The sequence below is a fragment of the Stegostoma tigrinum genome, chromosome 4 (assembly GCF_030684315.1).
Source record: "Stegostoma tigrinum isolate sSteTig4 chromosome 4, sSteTig4.hap1, whole genome shotgun sequence".
Lineage (NCBI taxonomy): Eukaryota > Metazoa > Chordata > Chondrichthyes > Orectolobiformes > Stegostomatidae > Stegostoma > Stegostoma tigrinum.
In genome coordinates, this window is record NC_081357.1 from 112,889,545 (window position 1) to 112,910,315 (window position 20,771).

General features: G+C 39.9%; 1 long non-coding RNA gene across 1 annotated transcript in view; it reads right to left on the reverse strand.

The window, feature by feature from the left end:
* The window catches only part of LOC125452276 (uncharacterized), a 34,283-nt gene extending 14,690 nt beyond the window's left edge, over positions 1-19,593 (reverse strand). Inside the window, exon 1 of the long non-coding RNA XR_007247519.1 lies at positions 19,440-19,593. This is a non-coding gene — a long non-coding RNA (uncharacterized LOC125452276). The remainder of the gene's footprint in view (positions 1-19,439) is intronic.
* Positions 19,594-20,771: the final 1,178 nt, after the last annotated feature.

The window sequence follows — 20,771 nt, forward strand, 5'->3', positions numbered from 1 at the left end:
GCCGCTGCCAGTGCTGAACCCAACCAATTATTTAAAGAAACAAAGAAACAAAGAAACCAAGAAACCTACAGCACAGGAACAGGCCCTTCGGCCCTCCAAGCCTGCGCCGATCAAGATCCTCTGTCTAACCTGCAATCTATTTTCTAACGGTCTGTGTCCATTTGCTCCCTGCCCATCCATGTACCTGTCCAAATGTATCTTAAAAGACGCTAACGTGTCTGCGTCTACCACCTCTGCTGGCAACGCGTTCCAGGCGCCCACCACCCTCTGTGTAAAGAACTTTCCACGCATATCTCCCTTAAACTTTCCTCCTCTCACTTTGAACTCATGACCCCTAGTAATTGAGCCCCCCCACTGTGGGAAAAAGCTTTTTGCTATCCACCCTGTCTATACCCCTCATGATTTTGTAGATCTCAATCAGGTCCCCCCCTCAATCTCAGTCTTTCTAATGAAAATAATCCTAATCTACTCAACCTCTCTTCATAGCTAGCACCCTCCATACCAGGCAACATCCTGGTGAACCTCCTCTGCACTCTCTCCAAAGCATCCACATCCTTTTGGTAATGTGGCGACCAGAACTGTACACAGTACTCCAAATGTGGCCGAACCAAAGTCCTATACAACTGCAACATGACCCGCCAACTCTTGTACTCAATACCCCGTCCGATGAAGGAAAGCATGCCATATGCCTTCTTGACCACGCTATTGACCTGCATTGTCACCTTCAGGGAACAATGGACCTGAACACCCAGATCTCTCTGTTCATCAATTTTCCCCAGGACTTTTCCATTTACCATATAGTTTATCCTTGAATTTGATCTTCCAAAATGCATCACCTCGCATTTGCCTGGATTGAACTCCATCTGCCATTTATCTGCCCAACTCTCTAGTCTATCTATATTCTGCTGTAACTTCTGACTGTCCCCTTCACTATCAGCTACTCCACCAATCTTAGTGTCATCAGCAAACTTGCTGATCAGACCACCTACACCTTCCTCGAGATCATTTACATATATCACAAACAACAATGGTCCCAGCACAGATCCCTGTGGAACACCACTGGTTACAGGTCTCCAATTTGAGAAATTCCCTTCTACTACTACCCTCTGTCTCCTGTTGCCCAGCCAGTTTTTTATCCATCTAGCTAGCATTCCTCAGGACCATCTTTCACCGCTGGGCATACTCAATGACATTGCCTCTGCAGAGACAGCAGCTGATGCCGGGTCCTGTGCTCGCCACTGCCAGACGCCTGCTCCAGACTCACCAGCTGCCTCACTGCCATTCGCCAGGGCCCCACTTCGGGATCACCAGCCACCGCTATGCTTTGGATCTCCACAAAGCCACTTGCCTGCCACCTTCTGCCTTCATCATTGAAGCCATCGCTGCCAATGCCACCACGACTGAGCGCTCCCCAGAAGATGAGCAGAAGCAAAAACTAAAAAGAAGAAAACAAGAAAAGAAGACAAAAGAGGAAAAAAAAGATGAAAAGTGGAAGGAGCGGATTAGTCCTGGGCACAGGAGCCTGGACCTGCCTACTTTGCCACCACCATCTTGTAATGCCTAGGAGGTGGGAATGGTATGAGGGTGTGCAGATTGGGTGGCAATGAGACACTGATGAATAGATATATTGCTATAGAGAATGCACCAGCAAGATAATGTTTAATAGTTAACTACGAAGATTTATTTGCATATTAAAACAGGCTGATTGACTCTGATCAAAACATTGTCCTAAGTAATGAAGCAGAGAGTGCTGTCACTCCTTTTGTGAAATCAAAGAAAGTATCATGAATGTACATGTTCCTCCTCTCTGCAAAGTACAAGGCTCTATGTATATAGCTTCCAAAATATGTAAATATGCCACAAGCACATTCAGGAGTGTTTAGCAAATATTGTACAATCAAAGAATCATATCTAATATTAGACACTGCGTTTAGAATTTTGCAAGCACAAGCTGGTTTGGTACAGCCAGTAGTTTGCCTATTGCAAACAACTGCAGGCAGAACATGTTGTTTAATACAATCTGCTGTTGTTCAACCTATATGTCTAGCACCGCACTGGCAGTGAAATGTGCATGTGTGTCAGAGATTACTCATTTGTGTGATGGACAGAATGTTTTTTTGTCTTGACAGCAGCATTTTTTAAGTGACTGGCACAACTGGCATTACTCCTGCAAACTAGTAGTATAAAAAATTGGCTTCATTTTTACTTGAAAATTTAGGATAATGTATCCATCTAGGGTAATGTGACACAGTATAGGACTTTTTGGATCAAAAGTGATAATCTTGGACCTTTTCATAAACATGCACAACTTACAGTCAGAAGCATTCTGATCATGCTGGCTATCATCGCACAGTATAGCTTTGATGCACCACACTTCCGTAGCAAAGTTGTATGGTGAATACATGGTTCTAGATCAAATATTAAGGCTGGTGATAAGGCAAAACTTAGCAGTGAACTTTCAGTCATCATCTGTCTGGTCCATTTTTCATGGCAATGCCTCCAGCAATCAGAGCCCCCTTGTCAAATAATCAGCATTTTCTTCTAGAAGAGCATAAAATATTGTTTTCCCTCTACATTGGTATTTCTTGTGAATTTTCCTGATGAGTGTAAATTGAAAATCTTTCATAAAATGCAAGTTTTACAGCACTAACCAAGTTGTGTATCAGCAAAATAACTTCGAAGTTAATTGTACTTTTTTCTCACAAATGCTTTTTGAAAATGAAATGATATGCTTACTGATGCTCCTTTTGGTCTTATTAGTTTTCACTGCGTGTTCACTGATCCCATCCAGCCAAAATCCTCCCTCTCACTCAAATATGACTTACTCAACTTTCAGATTTGATTAACCAGCTCATCAATATAATAGAAGCTGTTTCAATTATCAAGGCAAATTGCTCTTTTCATTTATTCCGGTGCAAGTTGCTCTGTCCAGACCTGATCATTTTTATCAATCAAGTGATCTTCTAAAAGTTGTTTGCTTATTATCCCAACATAGTATTGAGTTGGAGATAGTAAGAACTGCTGACGCTGGAGTCAGAGTTAACACACTGTAGAGCTGGAGGAAATCAGCAGGTGAGGCAGCATCAGAGGAGCAGGAAAACTGATGTTTGGGGTCAGGACCCTTGTTATAAGTATTGACAACAGTTCACCCTGCCTCTCCATCCCATGTCCATCGTCCTGTCCGCCACAGAGCTAGAAATTCAACAGCAATGGATGAACACCGATAAGCTTGCAGTTCTAATATCAATCTTTGGAAAGAAAAGGATTCCTTATTAAAAGGGATTCAGTTCACAAATATATTATTTTCTCGCAGATCTCTGAGACTCATTCCATTGCATTTCACATTGGCACATAATCACATTAACTAGGTCAGGAAAAATTCAATTCATCTTGGGATTTGTTTCACTTGTGAGAGGAACAAGATAACAAGGTGGAAATTTGTGATTCCTTCATGGAGCATCATTAACTTAAAGCCTCATTGTCTTCAGAAGAGAAGAGTGAGAATTAGGGATTGTTTGATTTATTATCACAAACCAAAACCTGAGCAGTCAAATTAGATACAAATACACAATGCATTTACAAGATGTGACTGGATACTGACATTTATTCATTTTTTTTCTCTGACAAATTAAGCACGTTCTACTTTCCTTTACAGTTAATGAAAACATTCATTCAATGCATCAGTTCAGACTTTTAAGAAATCAATTCTATCCAATTTACTTTAACCTCCTGAAAATTCTACTAAGTGGGTTGTTCAGAATGTTAATTTGTCGGAATTATTTTTCAAAGGTCTCGTGAAAAGGTTTGGATAGCTCTATTTTATTTAACGAGTTATGTGCATCCCGTGCAAGTTAAGATCCAGTATAAAGTCAACTGCTTAATCACCTGCTCAGCCTTTCACTGTCCATCTGCCCAGTTTCCACTCAGTGGACAGAGTTTTTAGAATTCGTACAGTGCATTTGCCCATCAAGCCTATATCATCCTTCTGAAAACCACCCCGTTTTTCCCTCTCCTCTTCCACAACCCTGCATGGAGTTTTTACCACTACAGGGCAATTTTTGGTAAGGCTAGTCCACAAAACCTGCAGACCTTTGGATTACAGGAGGAAACCCAGAGGAAACCTATACAGACACAGAGAGAGCATGCAAACTCTACATGGACAGTAGCCCACAGCTGATTGATTTCAATTTGATTTGATTTATTATTATCACATGTAGCTTGGTACCATGAAAAGTATTGTTTTGGTTGCTGTAAAGGTAGATAATACCATACAAAGTGTGTTAGGGTAATAGAACAGAGCAAAGAATACAGTGTTACAACCGCCAAGAAGGGGCTCAAAGAGCAAGATCAACATTAAAATTAAAATTTGGGAGTCTTATAACAGTGGGGAAGAAGTTGTTTTTGATTCTGTTGGTACATGTGTTTAAGCTTCTGTATCTTTTGCCCAGCGGAAGAGGTTGAAAGAGATTATAACTGGGGTGGAAGGGGTCTTTGGTTATAAGGCAGCGAAAAATATAGATGAAATCGATGGATGAAAGGTTGGCTTGCTCAATGACTGGGCTGTGTTCATAACTCACTGCAGTTTGTTACAGTCTGGGCATACCTGTTGACATACCAAGCTGTGATGCTTCCAGATAAAATGCTTTCCATGGCGCATCCGCAAAAATTTGTAAGAGTCTTTACAGACATGCTGAATTTCCTTAGCCTCCCGAGGAAGTAGAACCCAGGTCTCTGGCACTGTGAGGCAGGAGTACTAACCACCATGCTGCCACTATTCAGTTCAAACCAACCATGCTACTTTGAAGTTTGCACAGCTGCTATCCATTGCTCACACTTCTCTGGTGGCCTAAAAGCACCATTAAAACTCATTAAGTGGATTGTTTGTTCCTCATCACTCTTGAGCAGTCATTGATGAAATATAAAACACCAGTTCACATCCTAATGAGACATTCTACAAAATTGTTTAATTTAGATAGACTGTCAACACCTAGGAAAACATCAACTTCACGATTTTTGAAACATTGTCATTCAATACAAGTCAAAATCTACAACATGTTAAAAGCCTTACATCTGTGTACGACCTTTACTTCATTTTGTTATATATCATGCAGAACTTTTGCATATTAGGAATGTGAGCTTATGCATTTAGGATAGAAAGATTCTGTGTACACCTGTCTTGCTGTAATGGTGACTTCTGTAAGTGAATGTAATATACCAAGAAATAGTTATGTGTGAAAAAATCTGTTCAATTGCAATAGATCATGGCAGGTGTTGTGTTCAGAGATTTGAAAATGAATTTGAGTGAAATTTCATGGAAATAATAAGACAGTTTTCAAAATGGAATGTTTTTTGTGTGCAATTTGAGCAAGATTGCTTATTTCATTTAAACTGAAAACTATCCCCATCATATCCAAAATTCTCTGTGACTCACTCCAGCTTTTCACTGATATTTAATCCCACTTCACCTAGACTGAGTTTTGACTCCAATGTACAATGCCACAAGAACTAACATTCATAAAATATGCTGGATGTTGAACTGACTCATCTGATTTCACTTAGTCCAAATGCATTAGTGCTCCAGTTGATTTCAGTAGCAGTAAAGGAGGCATTAGGGCTATCAATCAAAGTCCCTTATCTGATTCTTGTTCAGTGGCCCCTGGTAGAAAGTAGGCTTGTGCAGATATTGGGGAAGGACAGGTCTGGGCTCAAATGAGTTACTCTCTGTCGTTGAACAACCAACGTAAATGATTTGTCTCATGCATGAACATTGCTACCCTGCCAAGTACTGGAGAACTGCCAAACTTTGTGGGATTGTACCTTTGGAGCAGCCACTTCAAAAATAAGTGAAACTGAAATGGATAACATATTGCCATACTAACCTTTTCTCCACTTTAACTCTTTATCAAAGATAGGTTTCTGAACATTCAATTTTGCGAACGTTTGAAATTTCAGAGCTCCAAAATTCCCAAAGACGCAGAACGCGATTACGCAAGACACATGTAAGCAAATGTTTTGGAATTTAGTGCAGAACATGAATCCACCATTTTGCTGCCTTCATGTTTACCAACACCTAATATCAGGAATACCTGTGAGTCCCTGCTCTCTGTTGACACTGTATTGTGGGGCAAAGTTTCAAAATTAAATGAATAGATTTGACTCTGCAATCGAATGCGACCTGTTGATTACTTTGCTGAAACTGGCAGAAGAAAGGCAAGGGCCTTTTAAATTACTAATACTTCCTACCTATAATGCCACTACCCTGCTAACATTCTGGTGAGATGCATTAGTGACATTCCTTCTATCGCTCAGACCACTATCCCATTAATGTTTGGTCAAGGTCAGCAGTTTTTCCTGATCTTAAATTTTCTCATATCATCAGGGTCATCATCAATGAATGAGTAGTAACTCTGTTACTAAGTTTGGCCTACCCAACCACACTTATTCCCATAAAGTAATTCCTGGAACATGAGGATTCTGATTTGAGAATCCCGGATATAATGTTCGCAAGTGTCCCAAGATTCTCTGTGTCGTATTTCCTTTGACATTGAATGGAAATGTAAACTATCCAGAAAGGATGTTCATTATTATTATGGCCTGTGTCCAGTTAATAACATCATATTTCATATTAAGCCAAGTTTTGTTAAGAATTTACTTCTCATCTGTATTGGATGGTTATTATAAGCAAGCTCAAGCAGTCAGAATTGTCTCATTTCAATCACATTACCAGAACTGAACATGACTTGTGCCTGCTAATATCGAACGAAAATTTTCCAAACAAGCCACCGTTTACCTAAATATGATTCAAAGGAAAACGGGTCAATGTTCTACAATGTCACCTCTTCAAAGAAGAACTATAGTGAGAGGCATGCACTCACCTGTAAATAATTTTTAGCCCTTTAAATTTAGTCACTGGTTTATTATTTGAACATTCATATTTACAGAGCTCCTTCATTCAATAAAATTTGTGAATGAACCATGGATGCCCAAACTAATTTAGACAAAGAGATTCCTTACCATATATCAGTGTGTATTTTTCAGGTTGACATGACTGATCTGATACTTATGTTTTATCAGCACCACTACCATATCCTACTTGGCACACCAATAGTGGCCTAAGGCAATATACAACTACACTGTATCATCCACTGAATCATCAATCCACAGTACAAACTTAAGGTTTATATCTACAGATTCTCCTAACATATAAACATTTTAGTCTTGGTCGCTTAGTCATAGAATCATAGAGTTGCAAAGCATGGAAACAGACCCTTCGGTCCAAGTCATTCATGCCAACTAGATACCTTAAATTAATCCAGTCCCGTTTGCCAGCATTTAACCCTTATCCCTCTCAACTCTTCCTATTCATGTGCCTATCGAGATGCCTTTTAAGTGTTGTAATTGTACCAGCTTCCACTACTACCTCTGGCAGCTCATTTCATACATGCACCACCCTCTGTGTGAAAAGTTGCCCATTAGGTCCATTTTAAATCTTTCCCCTCGCACCTTAAATGTTTGCCCTCTAGTTGGTGCCTAGAGGCAGCTGCATAATCTAATCAACACATGTAATAGTGTAGGATAAGAAGTGGTGCTTATCTGCAACTCAACAAATGCCATGCCAACATTTGAGAAAGAAAAAGAATAATGGGATTTGGAAACATGGCTGACACAAGGGAGAATAGCAGTGTTAATGGCCAACATGGGTTCTTTAGGGTCTCAATGATCCATTCCTTTTGGTAGCGATATGCTCGACTCTTCTTTAACTACGATTATCTGACTTGCCTGTGATCAACTACTGGTAAGGCAAACAGGCTGATATTCTTCCCAGTAAAAAAATACCAGCAGCTCTTGGAAATAGCTCTTAGAAAGTAAATATTAAAGAGGGCAAAAGAGCAATTTTGGGCTGCCTCAGATCTCTGATTTGGGGATGTGTTATCAATTTGATGGTGATCATGAACCTGAAAATAAGCTGCTGTGAATTCCCACTTGAGTGGGAATTTCATCTATTCCGGTCTCCTTGGCACAGTTTTCCATTAAATATGCAGCAAACAGCCTGTATGAACGTACACACTGGAAGCAGAAGACATCCATTCAGCCCCTTCAGCCTTTTTCACTATTCACTAAGGCCATAGCTTGTGTTTCAATTCTACATTTCCATCTCCCTAATAAACTGAGATTCTCATTTGGCACAGGAATCAATCTACATCAACTGTAAAAGTACACAATGGTCCTGGCTCAGCCACCTTCTGAGGCAGAGTTTCAAAGTCACGCAGCCCTCTAAAAGAAAATTCTCCTCATCTCTGTCCTGAAAGTGTGGACCCTAATCTGTAAATAGTGACCCCCTCGAATTCTGGACTCGCCTAGAAGAGGAAACATGCTTTCCACATCCACCTTGCCAAGGCTATTCAGGACATTATACACTTCAGTCAAGTCATCTCTCAATCTTCTAATCACCATGGAAACAAGGCAAGTCTGTACAAACTTTCCTCATAAGACAATCCACTCATTGCAAGTATCTATTTTATCAAACCTTTCTTAAATACCTCCAATGTAACTACAGTCTTCCTAATGAATAAGCTAGTTGGGCCTTTCACTATTAGAAGAATGAGGGTTAATCTCATTACTGTGACAATGTAGACATTGAGAAGTTGTTTCCACTAGTGGAAGAATTTTGAACCAGAGGACATAGTGACAGAATAAGGGAATACTCATTTAAAACTGAGATGAAAAGGAATTTCTTCTTCCAGGAGATGGTAATGTCTTGGAATTTTCTACATCAGATATTGGTGGAGGCTGGGTTGCTGAAAGTATTTAAAGAGGAGAGACTTCTAGACAGTAGAAGTCAATAACAAGCCAGCATGACAAAGGAATGAAGGATTGGGACAGATCAGCCAAGATCTTGTTGAATGGTATTGCAGGCTTGAGGAGTTGAATCCCTGCTCCTATTTCTTCTGTTCTTTAAATAAGGAGAAGAAAACTGTGGACAATGTAGGAAATGTGGTTTAATAAGTGTCCTGTATAACTGAAGCATAACAGCCTCACTTTTACGTTCAATTCCATTTGTAAAAAAGCATAATATTCCATTAAACTTCCTTCATTACTTGCTACACTGGCACACTAACTTTTTATGACCCATACACTCAAACACCTAGATTGTTCTGCATCTCAGAATTCAGCAATCATTGTCCATTGTCATTAATGTTGTGCTTGTTGATTCTTCCTGTAAAGTGAACTATAATTACAACATTTAAAAGACTTTTGGATAAATACATGAATACGAAAGGTTTGGAGGGAAATGGGCCAGGAGCATGCAACTAGGACTAGTTTGTTTCCATGCTATGTCACTCTATGACTTTACATTGTCCCACATTTTAGTGCACCTGTAAAGTTATTGTACACTCTCTCAACCTATCAATACCGTACCTTTGTTTCTCTCATCCATGTCATTGATGTAAATGATTAGAAAAGGGGGTTCCAGCACAGATCCCTGCAGGAATTCATTCATCACAATCTGCTCATTAGAAAAAAAAATGCATTTATCTATACTTTCTGCTTTCTAATCACCAGCCAATCTTCTATCCATGCTAAAATATTGCCCATTACACCATGACCCCCTACTTAATGTGATAACCATTTGTGTGGCACGATGTCAAATACCAGTTGGAAATCCTAGTACAGTGCATCTGCAGACTTTTCTTTATCCACCATTCATGCTATTTCTTCAAAGAATTCCAATAAATTAATTAGACATGGTTTACCTTTCACAAAACTATCTTGATGTTTCTCAATTAACTTGAGCTTTTGTAAGTGTCAGCTATAGCCTTCTGCTAGATCAATTCTAATATCTTCCTCAAAAGACATCAAGTCAACTGGTCTACAATTTCCTATTTCTCCCATCTCTCCCTTTTTGAATAGTTATATTCACTCCTTCCCCGTCTGATGAAACTTTCACAGAATCAGGAAAATTTTGGATATTTAGCAACAACATTTCTATTACCTTTTATCCACCATTTTTAACAACCTAGGATGAATTTCCTCTGGGTTTAGAGGCTTGGAAAGCTAGAGATCCATCAGTCTGTTTCGTCGCACTTCCTTTACAATTGTAATTTTGCTACATTTCTTTCTCCCATCCACTTCCTCATTAACAGCTGTTACTGGGATGTTTTTTGTACTGTCTATACTGAAGACAGAGCAAAATATTTGTTGATTGCATTCGCTATTTCTTTATTATCTATTATTAACTCACCATTCTCACTCACCCATAGACCAACACTCACTTTTTTTCCTTTTAAGCTGCCTGTTCAAATGCTTGCTATCAGTTTACTTTACTCAATAGTTACCTCTCATACTCTGAACCCTTTCTTCTGATTAATTTATTTGTTTTTCTCTGATTTTTAAAATCTTTTGCCTAATCGTGTAACATGTCATTCACTTTTATGCAATCTTATGCTTTTTCCCTATGTTTGATGCTTTCCTTAGTTTCTTTAGTGAATCACAGATGATTGGCATTGCCTCAAAATTTTTCTTTCATAGTAGGAATTTACCTATTCTGACTATACTGGAATATCTCCTTAAATATCTGCTGCTGTGCCTCTTTTGATTTATCTCATATCCTAGCATGCCAGCTCACTTCCAACTAGCTCAGCTTCCATGCCCACTTAGTTGCTGCCCTTATTTATATTTAAAATAATAGCTGTAGACACACTTTTGTCCTTTTCAAACTTGATGTAAAATCAATCACATTGCAGTCATTGTCACAACTAAGTGGGGTAGCATGATGGAAATGAATTCCGTTATACCATATCTATTCCTAGGATCATCACTGGAGTTATGAGTTTTAAAGGAAATTTGCAGGGTCCCCAACTATTTGAATTTCATACCCCAGATGATAAAGCACAGACCAGGTTTCTGTAGTTAACAATGAAATCGCTATTTATTATAAGCCATTAGATTCTAGTGACAAGTAAACAATTAAACTAAATTAAGTAAGGTGTACAAATTAAAACACAAGACCCTTTACAAATTCTTTCTTATACAAACACACAGACAGGTAAACATACATCGGATCAAAAAAAAGGAGGGAAACCTGAAAAAAGATTGCATAGTTTTTGTTCACAATCTCCATTGGGTTGGTTCCGGCTGATCCAAGGTTTTCTCCTTGACCATCCTAATTTCAAATGCTTCCACTGGTTTGTAAGAGAAACCTGATAGCTGATTCACTTGTGAAAGGTCCTTGTATTATCCAAATGAAAGTCATAACTGGCAGCATCACTGAAGGAAAGAAATTGGTTTTCTCAGGATTAAAGTGGCTTACTGCAGAGAACTGAAAGAGAGAAAGAGAGATTTTTTTTGTCTGCTGCATTCCTACTGGTTTCACTTGGGCTCTATTTAGCCTCTTACTGTCTTGCACACAGCCTGAACTATTTATCTAACTGATAACTAATATATCGAGTTGTGGTAAATGGAGAACCTTGGTCATTGATAATTGGTCACTAGTCCATCAACAAATCAACGTCACTTGCAGACAACGCCTCCACTCCAGTTTCTCTCCACATTGCTGGAGCCCACAGATACACAAACAAGTATCAAGTTCCTTACTTTCAAAGCATGCAGACTTATAATTCCTGAATCCTAAAACAATTCTTTCTCATTCCAATCCACAGTTTTAAAAAGCATAATACAAAGGCATTTTAAAAGGAAAAGAGTAAGTAAAGTAAGTGCTGGTCCTCTGGAGAGTGAGAATTGTAAGCTAGTGGTAGAGGTGTCTTTACTCTGAGGTCATTAATTAATCCTGCCAAGTTAGACAACGCCAAGTCTAACATCCTTATGAGTTTTGGTTTCAGAGCCTGCCGCTCTGAAACTCACTATCAGAAGCATTCTGCGAACTCTTCAGATTACTATTACCAATCTGATATTTCTATTCTTCATGCAGATTACAATCACCCATGATTACCGTTGTCCCTTTAACACAAACAACCAGGATTTCTCATTATAAACTTTGTCTGACATCATAATTACTGCACAGGAGTGAATAAAACACTTCCACAAGTGACTTCTTACTCCACTACTCCTCACCTAAACTAATCCAGATCTTCTAAACCACCATGTCTAACTATTGCACCAGTTTCATCCTTTATCAATGGTGCCATCCCTGCACTTTTATGTAGCTTCCTATTCATCTTGAATATCACTATCCCTCATATTTGAGACCCATTCTTTTTCATCTTACATCCACGTCTCCACAATGCTGTCAGATCATATTTATTTTCTTCTGGATGTGCTCTCAATTCATTTACTTTGTTATGAGTGTCAAGTGCATTCAGATAGAGTCTCCAACCCTGTCGTTTTGCTATCTTTGTTGCATCTAGTCTTGACCATTGATAAATTCTTAGATTTATTTTCGCACTGGTCATTTCTGTCGTTGTCTAACCTCATTTCTTGTGATACTGTTTTGATCTGCTGCCTTGAATCCACCAGCTAGATCCCTCATTCCCTTTGTTTAGTTTAAAACCTTCTGGACTTCCCTAATTCAAAAGAACATTGGTCCCAGCATGGCTCAGGTGCCAACCACGATAGTGCCAACCACTTTCCCTAATACCTCCTTAAATAAGAATGCCCCACCAACCAGAACCAACTTTCCACACACCAGCTTTTGAGCAATGTATTCATTGTGTGCCTTATGTGCGCTTTAACAATTAACATTTATTTTATACTCAGGCCCAAAAGACCGCAAATTTTGCAGTCATGACACAATGCCTGTCTCCCCATTGTCTGTGTGCTAATTTGTTAAAATGTAATTCATTCACTGGAGCCTTCACATAAAATTAATTTAAAACAAAGAAATGTGGATACTGGAGATCAAAAACAGAAATTTCTAGAGAAACTCAACAGGTCTAGGTCTGGCAACATCTATGGGCAGAAAACAGAATTTATGTTTCGAGTCCAGTGACCTTTCTTCTGAACTGCTAAAATTAATCATTATTCATTACCACCATTTTACTGTATCTATTAGGTGCTGAAATGACTTGCATTTGTGCAGTTATGTGTGATGTATGTGCAGAGATTGGTGAGAATAACAAACTGATAATGCATAAGAACCATCCCCACCCTTGTCTGCTTTCCGGAGAGACCACTCTCTCCGTGACTCCCTTGTTCGCTCCACACTGCCCTCCAACCCCACCACACCCGGCACCTTCCCCTGCAACCACAGGAAGGGCTACACTTGCCCCCACACCTCCTCCCTCACCCCTATCCCAGGCCCCATGATGACTTTCCATATTAAGCAGAGGTTCACCTGAACATCTGCCAATGTGGCATACTGTATCCATTGTACTCGGTGTGGCTTCCTCTACATTGGGGAAACCAAACGGAGGCTTGGGGACCGCTTTGCAGAACACCTCCGCTTGGTTCACAATAAACAACTGCACCTCCCTGTCGCAAACCATTTCAACTCCCCCTCCCATTCTTTAGATGACATGTCCATCATGGGCCTCCTGCAGTGCCACAATGATGCCACCCGAAGGTTGCAGGAACAGCAACTCATATTCCGCTTGGGAACTCTGCAGCCCAATAGTATCAATGTGGACTTCACCAGCTTCAAAATCTCCCCTTCCCCCACCACATCCCAAAACCAGCCCAGCTCTTCCCCTCCCCTCACTGCATCCCAAAACCAGCCCAGCCTGTCTCTGCCTCCCTAACCTGTTCTTCCTCTCACCCATCCCTTCCTCCCACCCCAAGCCGCACCTCCATTTCCTACCTACTAACCTCATTCCACCTCCTTGACCTGTCCATCTTCCCTGGACTGACCTATCCCCTCCCTACCTCCCCACCTATACTCTGCTCTCCACCTATCTTCTTTTCTCTCCATCTTCGGTCCGCCTCCCCCTCTCTCTCTATTTATTCCAGTTCCCTCTCCCCATCCCCCTCTCTGATGAAGGGTCTAGGCCTGAAACATCAGCTTTTGTGCTCCTGAGATGCTGCTTGGCCTGCTGTGTTCATCCAGCTTCACACTTTATTATCATGCATAAGAACAGTTGTTTGCATACTAGGTAACTTGGGTGACTCACAATGCAAATGATAATGCACACATTTTTTGTTGCATGAAATGCTGATGTCTGGGATGGTACTGAAAGACTGCGCTGATGTGCCTCCTTGTTTGTTCTGACCATGTAACCTCTATCATGAGCCTCTCAGCCAGGCATTCAACCTATAGGCAGTCCAGTAAGGAGAGTGTACATGCCTGACTGCTGAGTTGTGAGCAGCCTCTGGTGGGGCTTGATGAATCTGGCACAGTCATGTTGGGAATGTGATTAGGTGCACAACAGCCACAAGTCAGTGTCCAGGCGCACCAACATGAAGTGATACTGAAGCAGTGAAACTTCTTTCTATGTCAGCCTCTGGAAGAAGCGCTGAAAGCTGAGCAGAAAAAATAAGCCCAGAGCTTGCAAAATGCACAATGTAGAGGGGGGGGGATGGGAGGAAGCTCTATTCTCCTACACTGGCAACTGTGAAAAGTGCTCATAAACTAAAGGGAGCAATTTGTTGAATGGACAAGTACATGGACAGAGGCTTTAAAAGACACTTCCATTGAAAGAGCTGCCCTTTCTCCAATTCCTAATGCAGTCGTGGTGAAAAACAGAGCCAGATTTCAGCTCGTTCTGATGCAAATCCTTTATTTCAGCTGCTTTTATATTGAACTCCTTGCTGGAAGCATTGATGTGTTGATCCTGCAAGACCAGCTGTGATCTGAATGTAAACTCTCTACTTAAAGAGACAAGATTCTTTCCAGACTCTGGCAGTGGCAAATGTTGCCAAGTTTGCTTACCTGCTGCAGATGGGTGAGCGAGTCTGGCACCGGGTTCACTGGCAAAGGTGTTGAGTAGTATGAATGCAGCTGCAAATATGATATATGAGCAAGAATCCTCAGCCAGTCTGATCTTTCACAATTTCTATCAGTAATGTCTTATACACTTGTCAGCTAACAAATTCATTCATTAGTGTTCGGCCAAAGCAAACAGCTAGTAGCTGCCCTCAGGTACAGAATGTGTATTTGGAGTTCCAATAATCCTGCGCTCAAAGTGAAGTTAGAATAAACTGGTCATTTCTTCACTCTGCTAAATATTCAGCACCTTTTGTGGCCTCAAGAGTTCCAAGTGACTTCCAAGCATTGTTGAATACTTGCAAGTGAAAGAGAAACAGAGAATGCTGGAGGTACTCAGTAGGAGTGGGAGAGCGGAGAAAGTACTCATGAAGTGTAGCCAGTGTTGAAATATTGGAAAACTAGAACTGAACTGTATGTATGTGACAGTTTGAACGAGTTGTGGGTGAGGAGTAGAAGAATGATTGTTGTAATTCCACCTTTTTTTCAGCACAAAATATGAAATAATTGCAACTAGTACAAGGCTAAATTTAATCATTTCCATGTATTTAAAAAAATTGCCTGTAATTTACAAACTGACTGCTATCAGCTCAAGGTTTAATACCTACCAGGAATGACTTTTACCATTGTGTAAACCTGCCTTATGGATCCCCTTGTATCAGATGTTATTCAAAGGTTTATAGCTGTCCATTGTAATGCCACTATACCCCTCCCTTACGACTACTGTGCCCACATCCTATCCACCCTGAAAGTCAAAAAAATGCTACACTTGATCCTATAAATCACTGTAATCTTTTTAAACAATCAGATTGCACACGGCCTAATGGGAGCCTGTGTCTAAAAACAAAGAAGTGTCCTGTGTAAATACATATGCAAATCAGATTAAAAGAACAATATTCTAGATTGAAAAACAGAGCTCCTGCCATGAGAAACTAAATCATTTCGCTCTGATATTTGGAAAGAATGCATCTCCAGGCAACTCAGAAAACTTCTAAACAATCACGAAACATTTTGAATTATAATGTTGGGTACTATTTTTGTAATAAATGGCACACTTACTGTCTAATATCATGAAAAAAAAATCAGTGCTGAGCTATTGCATAAGCCCCTTTCACATTAGTTGTCTAAGTGGGAAGGCCATACTGATACTAACATTATGTAATATATAAATTACGTTACCAGCACATTAAGATGCTTATAAATCAATACTTAGGGATCATACAGAAAATGGTGTTATGCCTTCATTGTAAAGGACCAGCACATTAGATAGGTGAAAGTTTAAATACAATTACCTCGATCAGTTAATTTACAATTATTCATTTTTGACTCATTAGCTTTTTATATTGGTGATTATATGAAGTATATTGTGTCAGTGTTCCAAACCAAGAAGAGAGGCTTAGCAACCACAAATGATCTGTATAGGTTTATAAGAAGCACCAAAAACATAGCTTTATTATCTTCTGGCAAGAAACTGGCAGATGGAATATAATTTGGAGAAATGTGAAGGCAATTCACTTCGGTAGTAAAAGTGGAAAAACAATTTATTATTGAGCAAGAACCAAAGAAATGTTGGCAAACATTAGTACGTGGTAATTATAGAAAGTTAACAAGCAAGAGTAGGTGGCATGGTGGCTCAGTGGTTGACTTGCTGCATCAGGGACCCGGGTTTGATTCCAACCATGGGTGACTGTCTATGTGGAGTTTGCACGTTCTCCCTGTATCTGCATTAGTTTCCTCTGGGTGCTCTGGTTTCCTCCCACAGTCTATAGATATACAGGTTAGGTGGGTTGGCCATAGGAAGTGCAGGATTACAGGGATAGGATAGGAGAAATGGTCAGTGTAGAATCAATGGACTGAATAGCCTGCTTCCACACTGTAGGGATTCTATGATTCTCTGAAGAACCGCAAACAATTTGAAAACCAAACGTTAGGTTAGCTTTTAATACAAAGGGATTGGAGAATAGGAGCTTAGCAGACTTGCTACAATTGGTAGGGCCTTGGACTATTGTGGGTCTTTTGCTCTCTGTGCCTCATGAAGAAGCTTGCCTGAGAACGAAAGTAAAAACATCCACTGGATTGATTTCTGGGGCGAGCAGCAGTCCTACCAGAATAAGTTGAATAGTGTGGGCCCATATTCCTGTGAGTTTAGAAGAATGAGAAGTGATTGGACAGAGTAGAGGCTGGAATGATATTTCTAGTGTAGTAACCAAGACCTCTGTATTTACATGCTTCCTTACATTTCAATTTCAATTTCAGTTTTAGAGACAACAATTCAAGTCTCAGATCAGTGTCCTCAACTTAACTAAAGTCAATTATAGAGGTTTGAAGGAAGATTTGTTGAAAGCAGACTGGGAAAACCATGTAGTTTTCATTTCTGTACTTCAGAAAGAATATACTAGCATTGGAGGCATTTGAAAATACATTCATTGGGCTGTATCTTAATATAAAGGGTTGACTTGTCAAGAATGGTTAAAAAGGCTAGGCTTTTATCCATTTGAGTTTAGAAGAATGTGATGTTAACGTCTTGTAACATATAGAATTGTGCAGAGGCTTGACAGGTAGATGTTGAGAATACGTCTGCATTACTTGGGAGTCTCAAATTCAGGGAAGTAGTTACAGAATAAGGCAACATTCATTTAAAACTGAGATGCGAAAGATCTTCTTCCCTTGGAGGGGAACGGTTGTCTGAATTCTCTCCCCGAAACAGTTTGGAGCCTAGGTCTCTGTAAGTATTGAAGGAGGACTTAGATAGATTATTGAAATTTACAGTATTTGAGGGCTGTTGAGGAGCTGACGCAAAAGAGGTGTTAAAGCCCGGTACAGAGAAGCCACAACCTTATAGATGACAGTGCGGGCATATGGTTCTGAATTATGTGGCTTACTCCTGCATCGCTTTCGATGTTCTTATGATCTGGACTGATGCCTTTTCTCCCTGAATGCTGTCAGAATCACATATCAATAATATCATCATAATGTGTTTAAATCATTGTAGTAAAGTAATCTTTATAATTTTCTACTCAGACACCTGTGGATGTTCAGTCATGTAATATATTGAAATTTGGGACTCAGTGTGTTTGGATACAAAAACACTCAAGGAATAAGTGGACGGTGCAGGAAGTTGCAGCTAAAATACAAGATCAGCCATGATCATTTTTTTTGGCAGTGCAGCTTCTGGGGCAAACTGACCTTCTTCTGCAATGTTTTCCTGCAGAACCAGCCATTATCAAGTAATGATTGGTATCGAGTGCTGCCAGCAACATCTCAATGCTTTCTATTCTGGGTCTAAAGGCCTGATTGGATAACAATGGTAGAGTCATAAACAGAAGAGGCATGTATTTTAACAACAATATGTCATGTATTGCATGCTAACAATATGTACAAGTTGCATTGGCTAGTTGGATAAAATGTTAAGGTATGAGGAGTTCTACATCATTAATTTTCCGCCTTTGTGACATCGTCAGATTGGCTGAAACCTAATGCAATCTTCAACATTTACCCTTTCAGAACCATTACCTTACACAGCATTCTATACCTGTGTTCATTCATTTTATATCAGCTTTCTGTTCAGTTGCACTTTCTCCATTGTACTATCCTGGACGCTACTGCCCTTTGGTGTAATTTGAGACAACCTATTGAAAACTGGGCTCACCAACTTATTTAGCCTTCTCAAATGAGTACACCCATCATTGTTAAGACACAGCTCTAGTTGCCATATGTGAACCTACGTGATGACTGTAACTAACCCATTCTATATCTGTTTTCCAAACTAGGCCATAGAATAGGCCACAAGTTTAATTTTCTCATAACTGGTGACAGCTGAAGTTACTGAAACTGAGTTAAATGTTTCCTCACATTACAGCAGTTACGACAATTGAAATATGCCCCGTTGGACTTGAGAGAGTTTGTGGGTTTGTAGGATTGTGAAAGATGCTATATAAATTCAAATCTTTCTTTTTAGATGCATCCAATTGTGTTCAGTCTGCCCTAGGTGAGTGAGGGAATTAACCACAGTCCTGCTTCTGATTCCATATTCATATTCAGTAACTCATTTCTCTAAAATGCTGTGTGCACATTCCAAGAAAGCAATTAATCAATCATAGCTCAAAAAATACTTCACTGCATCTGAAATGATTTGAGATGCTGTGAGGTCACAAAAGGTACTACAGAAATGCAAATCTATGTGATTGTGAAGTATTAATGACCAGTGTTCTGGACAGAATGTGTTATACATTGGAGATGAAATTCATTTTTCACCTGAGCAAAAAATGGACAGCCTACAGTCTCTTTGAAACTCATCTCAATTTATTGTTCCAAAATGGGGCATCAGACAAGACAGATTTCATTTCCTCTATTTTATATATAGAATCATGCAATGCAGAAAAGGCTATTTGGCCCATTACACCTGTGTCAGCACTATACAATTAGTCCCACTCCCCTTTTCTTTTCTTTTAGATCAAACTATTCACAATACCCTTTTGGGGATTCAGCTGTCATGCCCATTTCCTTTAGGTACCAAAGTTTTTTTATATAACTTGGATGAAAGTTTAACCGAGGCAAGTCTCACCTGATGGTGGTCGATTCTCCAGCAGACCTTGGGATTACAGCCCCGAAAGGTTTAGGCAGCACTGGAACATCCTGATGGATGTAGGAGAATCTCAATTTCAACACGGGAGAAATTCAAATGCTGCCCACTCCTTTTGTGGGTTGCCACACTTTGACATTCTGCTGATGCAGGGCACAGCTTAGATCCGTGTAAGACACTATCATACAGAACACAGTGAATACCTCCTTTGTGCCTTGCTTTTTAAATGGAGGTACATTTTATTTTGTGCCTAAGGGGAAGAACGAAACCAGTGCAGCAGAGAGAAGAGCAATACATAAAAAAGGAGAGACGTAGTGGAAATGAACAGAAAGAATGATGAGCAGATGGAATAAAGTAGACAAACAAACAAAAAAGCAGCCTTTGAAATAAATGAAGGCCAGTAGCTCTTAAACTGCACCTGCTGCATAAGCATTGCTGTATTATTAAAGCCAGCTGAATCCATTGCTGCCTGGCAAACAACTGATTTGTAGATGAGGTCATTCATTTTGTGGTCTAGTGTTTGCCACGCGGGGGATAGTCTGTTGCCTAGCAGTTACTAGCAAAGTCCCAGCAGGTTCCTTCCACAGCAAGTTTCCACAGCCCATTTCACCTTTATCCTCAATTCCGATGTAATCTTAGCAGTTAGTGTTGAACGTTTGTTTCTTTTACTTTAGCTCAAAAGCGAGGAAGTCTGATTATAGTGGCTGCTTACTTTGATTTCTCCAGTTATATTTGCTGGGGAACATCCACTTCTCTTTACACTTGGTTCAAGTCACACTTCGGCACGCTGACAATGAATTATTCAACGAACAAGCATTCGTTTTTCTTTTGAAAGTTCCTATGTCATTTAAACATTTCAAAAAGCAACTCAGTATTTTTGGCATGGGTGGATTTTTGACCACAGCAACAGAGGCATACTGCCATGAAACTTTGATGAACTTTTAGTGTTGTTGGCTTTTCTTTTGTGGGTCAGAGGGCAAGACACAGGGATAAGAAGCCATGGAAGAGACACAGCTGGTCATAGATCAAGTAAAGACGTATAAGATGCAATGGTTTGGGCAGGGTGCTGACAGAAGTGGCAATGTGCAGAGGTGTGGAAAGGAGAAGGCCACATTAATGAAAGACAAGAAAGTGTTTTTTTGGAGAAGATCAAAGTGCAATAGGTAATCCCTGCAGTATCCTTTCCTAAAGCATGTACAAAGCTGCATTTGATGAAACAAAATGGTAATTCAGATGAAACAGCCTGACAGTGCAATTCCTTTTTTTTGATGGCTTAGTGAGTTTATCCTGTGAGTAAGTCGGTTACAGACTTAC